This window comes from Cherax quadricarinatus, chromosome 52 (assembly GCF_038502225.1).
Source record: "Cherax quadricarinatus isolate ZL_2023a chromosome 52, ASM3850222v1, whole genome shotgun sequence".
NCBI lineage: Eukaryota > Metazoa > Arthropoda > Malacostraca > Decapoda > Parastacidae > Cherax > Cherax quadricarinatus.
The window spans coordinates 19,046,191-19,056,190 of NC_091343.1; the positions used below are offsets into that span (position 1 = coordinate 19,046,191).

The following is a 10,000-nucleotide window of genomic DNA, read 5'->3' on the forward strand; positions in this document are numbered from 1 at the left end:
ATTATGTATGCTGGGAGGCAGTTGAACAGTCTTGGGCCCCTGACACTTATTGTGTTCTCTCTTATCGTGCCAGTGGCACCCCTGCTTTTCATTAGTGCAATGTTGGAAAATAACCACGTGTTAACTAAAAACTAACCATGTGTTAGCTAAATAACAACTTGTTAATGAAATAACCAAGCTTTAACTAACAAAATAACCACGTGTTAACAAAATAACCATATAATCACACAACAAAATAACCACGTGTTAACCAACAATATCACATAAAGTAACCACGTGTTAACTAGCAATATCACATAACAAAATAACCACGTATTAACTAGCAATATCACATAACAAAATAACCACGTGTTAACTAGCAATATCACATAAAATAACCACGTGTTAACTAGCAATATCACAAAGTAACCACGTGTTAACCAATAATATCACATAACAAAGTAACCACGTGTTAACTAGCAAAATAACCACGTGTTAACTAGCAAAATAAATACGTGTTAACTTACAAATTAGCCATGACCTCCTGATTGGTTAGTTAACGGGGTTTCAAGCCTACCGACTACACTACTGCATATAAACTGTTCACAACCAGTCAAGAATTCTTTACTTAAGATATGAATGAAACTCTCATTGTATATACACCGAGACACACACACCTCTCGGTGGTGTGTGTGTGTGTATATATATATATATATATATATATATATATATATATATATATATATATATATATATATATATATATATATATATATATATATATGCAATAAGATCACAGTAAACAGGTGATTTCAGAATATGCAAAACAACCACTCTGAAAGAATAGAGAAATTCCAAGCGATTTCGTGACTACTCACATTATCAGCAGTTATCACATTATCACAGTTCCTTGATAATGTGAGTAGTCACGAAAGCGCTTGGAATTTCTCTATTCTTTCAGAGTGGTTGTTTTGCATATATATATATATATATATATATATATATATATATATATATATATATATATATATATATATATATATATATATATATATATATATATATATATATTTGTAAATATTCTCTGTATGCCCTCCAGCTGGGCCAGATGTAAACACAGCCCAGAAAATAAGAGATCAGACGGGCAAGTGAAGGCACTAACGCCGGAGAACAGGTGGCCCTGACGTTAACACAACACGGAATTGACAAGATACTTATCTGTCCTGAAATTAAACTGAAATGCCTAGCTAAACTTTAAAGTATATAGGTTCCCCTTAAGCAGTGACACAAAGGTATATACATTTCCCTTACACAGCCACACAAAAGTATATACGTTTCCTTTACACAGCCATAAAAAGGTATATACGCTTCACTTAAGCAGTGACACAAAGGTACATATTACCTTTACACAGCCACACAAAGGTATATACGCTTCCCTTAAACAGTGAAACAATAGTATATGTTTCATTTACATAGGAACACAAACGTATATACGTTTCACTTATACAGTGACACAAATGTACATGTTTCACTTACACAGGCACAAAAAGGTATGTATATACGTTTCACTTATACAATGACACAAAGGTACATATTTCCTTTACACAGCCACACAAAGGTATATACGTCCTTTACACTGGCACACACAAAATACACTGAAGGATGTTAGGAAATATATTTTCAGTTTCTTGTGGTAAGTGGAATGATCCAGGCGAGTAACTGGTAGAGGCAAACGCAATACACAGTTTCAAGAGTAGGTATGATGGAGTCCACAAGGCCAGGTGCTGATATAATGTCGGCGGAGTCAGAAGGCTCGACCCCCTCCCCCAGCAAACACAACTCGGTAAACACACACACACACAAAAGGCCAAGTGTCTGTTAACAGGTGGTAACCAATAGATAAAGAAACGGATGTATCGCGTTAAACATCCTGTCCAGTGAGTAAAAGAGGCAAGAGAACACTGAGTAGCGTAACACATACGCTTAAGTGCGTACGAACTGGACCTACCTAGCCTAGGCCAATAGGTCTACTTACATCGGCCGTTTCCCACCAAGGCAGGGTGGCCCGAAAAAGAAAAACTTTCATCATCATTCACTCCATCACTGTCTTGCCAGAGGCATGCTTACACTACAGTTATAACCGTGCAACATTAACACCCCTCCTTCAGAGTGCAGGCACTGTACTTCCCATCTCCAGGACTCAAGTCCGGCCTGCCGGTTTCCCTGAACCCCTTCATAAATGTTACCATGCTTACACTCCAACAGCACGTCAAGTCTTATAAACCATTTGTCTCTATTCGCTCCTGTCTAACACGCTCACGCACGCTTGCTGGAAGTCCAACCCCCTCGCACACAAAACCTCCTTTACCCCATCTAGGAAAGGTTGGAGGGGATGAGGTGAAGGAGGTTTTTGTGTGTGAGGGGCTTGGACTTCCAGCAAGCGTGCATGAGCCCCACCTGACCACCTCCCACTGAGAGTGACTGACTAATCACGTCGCTATCACTGTTTCCAGTGCTGTTTTCACGTGGATTCGACTGAAGAAGGCTGCTGTACAAGCGAAACGTTTCGGTAATATAGATAATTACCAAGTGTTGCCTATGTCTCCTATCCATCAAATTGTCAGTGTCGAACACCTTCAGTAATACGAGCAGTAACAGCCTGGTTGATCAGACCCTGATCCACCACGAGGCCAGGTCTCAGACCGAGCCGCGGGAGGGTTGAACCCCGAAACCCTCTCCTGGTAAACTCCAGGTCAACTGGTCCAGCAGCAGATAAATAATGCGAGAAATTGAAGATAGGACAGATAACCCTTGAGGAGGGGGGGGGGAAGATAACTCACACGTGAGAAAAGATAACATACACTTGAGAATAGATAACAAACACTTGGGGAAATATAACAAACACTCGGGAATAGAGTAGAAACACTTGGGAATAGATAAACGCTTGAGGGGAAAAAACAACCTACACCTGGAGAAAAGATAACTTACGCTTAACGAAAGATAACATACGCTTAACGAAAGATAACTTACGTCTTTGGTATATGTTATATGAGGCGTAATGGGACCACTGGTTATCTCCCATTTAGAAGCAATCTGCAATGTCTCTGCTGTCTTCTGTTGCACGCTCTTGCTGTCGTCCAGTAGAGTGATTTCGTAAAATTCTTGAATATCTGCGGCAAGAAGAAGGAAAAAAAGTCGATCAGAACCACGGAGGACATTTCGAAAAGGGGAAGAAATGATGAAAGAGGGATTCTGAAACAAATTTTTGGAAGCAATGGACGCCCTGAGGATATTTTGAAACAGAAAGATGATGCGTGAGAATTCAAAACAGAAGGAATGAGAAATGTGGATTCAAAATGGCGTACTGACGACAGAAATCAAAGAAACATAAACAGACGACGTAAATTCAAAGAAATATACAGACATGACAGTTATTATTATTATTATTATTATTATTATTACAAAATGGCCAGGTTTTCGGAAACGTCATTGAAGAGAGTTAACTTTTTTGAGTTGCCTCAGAGAGCGAGGCACAATCACCTGCCTTTGACAGGTAAATGTTGTTAGCCAACAACTCTCCCCTTGTAATAGCTTCATTTACCTATTATCTCCTCTATATAAACATCATTTTTATCATTCTCCTCGTCAACACTATCATCCCCATTATTATTAATCATTCTACATTTACAAATATGAGCAAAATTCTTTTTAAAAAGAGATGCCTTAAAGACGAGACTCAGAAAGGAGGAGGAGGAGGAGGTTCGACCCCCTGCGAGCACAGACAGGAGAGTACATATAGGTGATTACAAATAAGAGAGTACAGAGAGATGAGTAAAGACGATTACATATGTGCAAGTAGTAGCTGAGTACATACGAGTAAATTTGATGTAAATGGAGCTTCATTCATGTGAATACAGACAGGTGAGTACAGAGATGAGTACAGACAGGTGAAAACAAACAGATGAGTACAGATAGGTGAGAACAAATGAGTACAGACAGGTGAGAACAAACGAGTACAGACAGGTGAGAACAAACGAGTACAGACAGGTGAGAACAAACAGGTGAGAACAAACAGGTAAATACAGTTGTGTGAGTAATTACAACAGCAGGTTCAAGTTATCTCAGCTATGACTGTTCCCATAGATCAATGTTATGTAAAACTTGTAAATTTTACCAAATAGGCAATTACAATATTCATGAGTGTCGAGTAATTTAGATTTTTAGGTCAGGGAATAGATACATAAATTCCATTTGTTTTACAGGATGGTCGAGAGAGTAAGATAAAGCTAGAAAGATAGATAGATAGATAGATAGATAGATAGAGAGAGAGAGAGAGAGAGAGAGAGAGAGAGAGAGAGAGAGAGAGAGAGAGAGAGAGAGAGAGAGAGGGATGGATCAAGACAGACAGGTGGTTGTCCCCCAGCCAATGTGACACAGAGCAAGGCCTCTCTCTCTATCTCTCTCTCTCTCTCTCTCTCTCTCTCTCTCTCTCTCTCTCGGGTCTCTCCCTAAACCATTACACCAGGATTTACACGAAGGCCAGCTCACTGCGGATTACTGGGGATTTTTCAGATTTATTGCCCAGGCGGGGTTTTTACGGTGGCTTAAGACCAGAAGCCCAGAGGTCGTCCCCTGGGAGAGAGAGTGAGAGAAAGAGAGAGAGAGAGAGATACTTAAAACACATGCACAAAACAGGTGAAGTGTCTATCGGTAAGTGTCTTTGACACCTCGTAAAACAGAAAAAAAACCAGGTCAAGTGTCTATCGACAAGTGCCTTCGACACTTCGTAACACACACACCGCCCCACAATACTTACACACAATATTCACACACACACACACACACACACAATACTCACACACAATACTCACACACAATACACAATACACACAACACACACACACACACACACACACACACACACACGATGGCACGGTGCCAAGGGCGATATCAGATTCAACTCTCAAATTGTGCCAGGCTGAGCCGAAGCATGCGGCGGCCTCCCAATCTCTCTAATATATATATATTGACATTTACACTGAAAAAACAAAGAGTCCACAACGACAGTGGAAGTCAGGGGAGAGGCAGTAGCAGGGGAGGGAGAGGCAGTAGCAGGGGAGGGAGAGGCAGTAGCAGGGGAGGGAGAGGCAGTAGCAGGGGAGGGGGAGAGGCAGTAGCAGGGGAGGGAGAGGCAGTAGCAGGGGAGGGGGGGAGAGGCAGTAGCAGGGGAGGGGGGGAGAGGCAGTAGCAGGGGAGGGAGAGGCAGTAGCAGGGGAGGGAGAGGCAGTAGCAGGGGAGGGAGAGGCAGTAGCAGGGGAGGGAGAGAGGCAGTAGCAGAGGAGGGGAGAGGCAGTAGCAGGGGAGGGGAGAGGCAGTAGCAGGGGAGGTAGAGAGGCAGTAGCAGGGGAGGGAGAGAGGCAGTAGCAGAGGAGGGGAGTGGCAGCAGCACGGGAGGGGAGAGGCAGTAGCAGGGGAGGTAGAGAGGCAGTAGCAGGGGAGGGAGAGAGGCAGTAGCAGAGGAGGGGAGTGGCAGCAGCACGGGAGGGGAGAGGCAGTAGCAGGGGAGGTAGAGAGGCAGTAGCAGGGGAGGGATAGAGGCAGTAGCAGAGGAGGGGAGTGGCAGCAGCACGGGAGGGGAGAGGCAGTAGCAGGGGAGGTAGAGAGGCAGTAGCAGGGGAGGTAGAGAGGCAGTAGCAGGGGAGGAAGAGAGGCAGTAGCAGGGGAGGAAGAGAGGCAGTAGCAGGGGAGGAAGAGAGGCAGTAGCAGGGGAGGAAGAGAGGCAGTAGCAGGGGAGGAAGAGAGGCAGTAGCAGGGGAGGAAGAGAGGCAGTAGCAGGGGAGGAAGAGAGGCAGTAGCAGGGGAGGAAGAGAGGCAGTAGCAGGGGAGGAAGAGAGGCAGTAGCAGGGGAGGTAGAGAGGCAGTAGCAGGGGAGGAAGAGAGGCAGTAGCAGGGGAGGAAGAGAGGCAGTAGCAGGGGAGGAAGAGAGGCAGTAGCAGGGGAGGAAGAGAGGCAGTAGCAGGGGAGGAAGAGAGGCAGTAGCAGGGGAGGAAGAGAGGCAGTAGCAGGGGAGGAAGAGAGGCAGTAGCAGGGGAGGGGGAGGCAGCAGCACGGGAGGGGAGAGGCAGTAGCAGGGGAGGAAGAGAGGCAGTAGCAAGGGAGGAAGAGAGGCAGTAGCAGGGGAGGGAGAGGCACTGCTAGTCAGATGGTGAATTATGAAGTCTTTCACAAGTTCCTACAAGACAGTTTTACTTGTTACAATGAATTCTTGAAGTGATGGAGAACTTTACCCTTGCTTAGACCTCGTCTTGTGTGTACAACACTGGCACTCACACCCTCCACAACACTGGCACTCACACCCTCCACAACACTGGCACTCACACCCTCCACAACACTGGCACTCACACCCTCCACAACACTGGCACTCACACCCTCCACAACACTGGCACTCACACCCTCCACAACACTGGCACTCACACCCTCCACAACACTGGCACTCACACCCTCCACAACACTGGCACTCACACCCTCCACAACACTGGCACTCACACCCTCCACAACACTGGCACTCACACCCTCAACACTGGCACTCACACCCTCCACAACACTGGCACTCACACCCTCCACAACACTGGCACTCACACCCTCCACAACACTGGCACTCACACCCTCCACAACACTGGCACTCACACCCTCCACAACACTGGCACTCACACCCTCCACAACACTGGCACTCACACCCTCCACAACACTGGCACTCACACCCTCAACCACACTGGCACTCACACCCTCCACAACACTGGCACTCACACCCTCCACAACACTGGCACTCACACCCTCCACAACACTGGCACTCACACCCTCCACAACACTGGCACTCACACCCTCCACAACACTGGCACTCACACCCTCCACAACACTGGCACTCACACCCTCCACAACACTTGCACTCACACCCTCCACAACACTGGCACTCACACCCTCCACAACACTGGCACTCACACCCTCAACACTGGCACTAACACCCTCCTCAACACTGGCACTCACACCCTCCACAACACTGGCACTCACACCCTCCACAACACTGGCACTCACACCCTCCACAACACTGGCACTCACACCCTCAACACTGGCACTCACACCCTCCACAACACTGGCACTCACACCCTCCACAACACTAGCACTCACACCCTCCACAACACTAGCACTCACACCCTCCACAACACTAGCACTCACACCCTCCACAACACTAGCACTCACACCCTCCACAACACTAGCACTCACACCCTCCACAACACTAGCACTCACACCCTCCACAACACTAGCACTCACACCCTCCACAACACTAGCACTCACACCCTCCACAACACTAGCACTCACACCCTCCACAACACTAGCACTCACACCCTCCACAACACTAGCACTCACACCCTCCACAACACTAGCACTCACACCCTCCACAACACTAGCACTCACACCCTCCACAACACTAGCACTCACACCCTCCACAACACTGGCACTCACACCCTCCACAACACTAGCACTCACACCCTCCACAACACTAGCACTCACACCCTCCACAACACTAGCACTCACACCCTCCACAACACTAGCACTCACACCCTCCACAACACTAGCACTCACACCCTCCACAACACTAGCACTCACACCCTCCACAACACTAGCACTCACACCCTCCACAGAACTGTGTATGGGAGTCATAAGCGATAATAATTCGAAAATTACCGTACTATAAAGGCCTCAGCTGGATGGACGCAGTCAGTGAAAATCCTAAGCTATAACCGAGGCTCCCTGGAAGCATACTAAGTTGAAAATAATAACGATCCAGTTCTATAGGAAGTTCTTAACTTGGATTCTGAATATGTGCAGAAATACTTGGGGCTTCTAACAGTATCCTGGACGGCTGTCTTCCGGTTTCCATTAAGCTTGGTTCGTCTGGTACGAAAAGAAAATTTTTCGTTTCATCTTGGTAATTTATCGGATAACTAAACATATATCGAATACATTTGAAATCTAATTAAAAAATAAAACAGGGATATTAAAAAAAGCATTCTGCCATTCTTCTGGTGAACGCTCCTCCCCAGAGATCCACTCACACCCAACCCCCCGTTTGGGAAATGGACGGATACTTCAATTCAGTGCCCGATCAACCGGGCTGGTGGTTCCTACGTTGGATTGCGCTTTGCCAGCAGTAGCACCCTGCTTGATAAGGCTCTGATCCACCGGGAGGCCCAATCCTTAACCCACAGGGGGCACTGACCCCCGAAACGACCTCCAGGTAGTTAAGGGCACGTACTCCACCTCGATAACCACTGCACTGAGAGAAAATTGGCGAAGGGAGAAGATTCTAACAAGGAGTGAGGACCTGGAAGCATTAACAGCTGAAGTTAAATGAGAGGAGGAACTATTGTAGAGACGTCGCCTCTTGATGACGCCTCCTGATCAAGTATTCATGGAAAAACTACTAGAAATACCACTGTGTATTATACTTTCTTCTTCTTCTGCAGCTCTTTTGACTAAATGAGGCAATAACAAAGATAGCTTTCCATTATTATTATTAATTATTATTATTACTACTACTGCTACTATTTACTGTTATTATTATTGTATTAAGAATGAAAGTGTCGATACCGTGTCTGGAACGAGACACAAAAAACCCACACTTCAGAAAGGACACCTTTCAGTTTAGAAGACATTTCGGTCCATGATGGACCATTATTAACAAGTTTCGGTTCATGATGTACCATTATTAACAAGTTTTGGGCATCGTGGACCATTATTAACAAGTTTCGGGCATCGTGGACCATTATTAACAAGTTTCGGGCACCGTGGACCATTATTAACAAGTTTCGGGCATCGTGGACCATTATTAACAAGTTTCGGGCATCGTAGACCATTATTAACAAGTTTCGGGCATCGTGGACCATTATTAACAAGTTTCGGGCATCGTGGACCATTAACAATAGTTAGGTAAAAATACACAAATGCAACAAATGTGACATTTTACCGTGGCAACGTTTCGCTCTCCAGGAGCTTTATCAAGCTGTTACAAACAATTCATGGACACAGATACAGAGCGAGGTGCAAAGTATAATCGTTGTAGGCGGTGGTAGTAGTAGCAGTAGTAGTAGTAGTAGTAGTAGTAGCAGTAGTAGTAGTAGTAGCAGTAGTAGCAGTAGTAGTAGTAGTAGTAGTAGTAGTAGTAGTAGTAATAGTAGTAGTAGTAGTAGCAGTAGTAGTAGCACTTGTGGTAGTAGTAGTAGTAACAGTAGTAGCAGTAGTAGTAGCACTTGTGGTGGTAGTAGTAGTAGTAGTAGTAGTAGTAGCACTTGTGGTAGTAGTAGTAGTAACAGTACTTGTACTGCTCAGTACTGCTCAGGACAGACGTCAAGTGTTCAACACACCTCCAGAGAATATCCTGAGTCGCTCTGGCACTGGGGCTGCGGCCTGAGTGCCAGGAATGCCTCAAATGGAGTCGAGTCGCTGCGCCTCTGCCATAGGGCTGCAAACGGTACTCAACTTGACCTGATAAATTAGACACATGTGCAACATTTATCAACCTGTCGGTTCTCTGAACCATTTATCTATATTCTACTTGACCTGAAGAAGACTCACTGTGCCTCTGTCATAAACGGTACATCACATGTTCCAACTCCGACACTCCTTCGGGAGTCACTGCCGGGTCACCACATTGAGAAGACCCAGACCAGGACTCATCCTGGCCAACCTACATAAACATGAACCTGTGTTGTTTGTGAAGGCTTGACAAAGCTCCTGGAGAGCGAAACGTTGCCACAATAAAATGCCACATTAGACTTGTGTTCTTTTACCTGACATATTGTCGGTAATTCCACCAATATTAATATACATTATTAACAAGTTTCGGGCAATGGTGTGCCAATATGAACATGTTTCGGTCAATGATGAACCATTATGTGACAAGTATCGGTCAATGGTGGACCGTTATTTAACACGTTTCGGTGCCATCGTGGTCCATTATCAA

The 10,000-nt window shown here is 45.5% G+C and overlaps 1 protein-coding gene across 1 annotated transcript in view; it reads right to left on the reverse strand.

Moving 5' to 3' along the window:
- Positions 1-10,000, reverse strand: part of dlg1 (discs large 1) — a 1,301,051-nt gene that overhangs the window by 839,326 nt on the left and 451,725 nt on the right. The window contains exon 2 of the mRNA XM_070096113.1: positions 3,010-3,149. The gene's annotated coding sequence lies outside the window, so the exon portion shown is untranslated. The remainder of the gene's footprint in view (positions 1-3,009; positions 3,150-10,000) is intronic.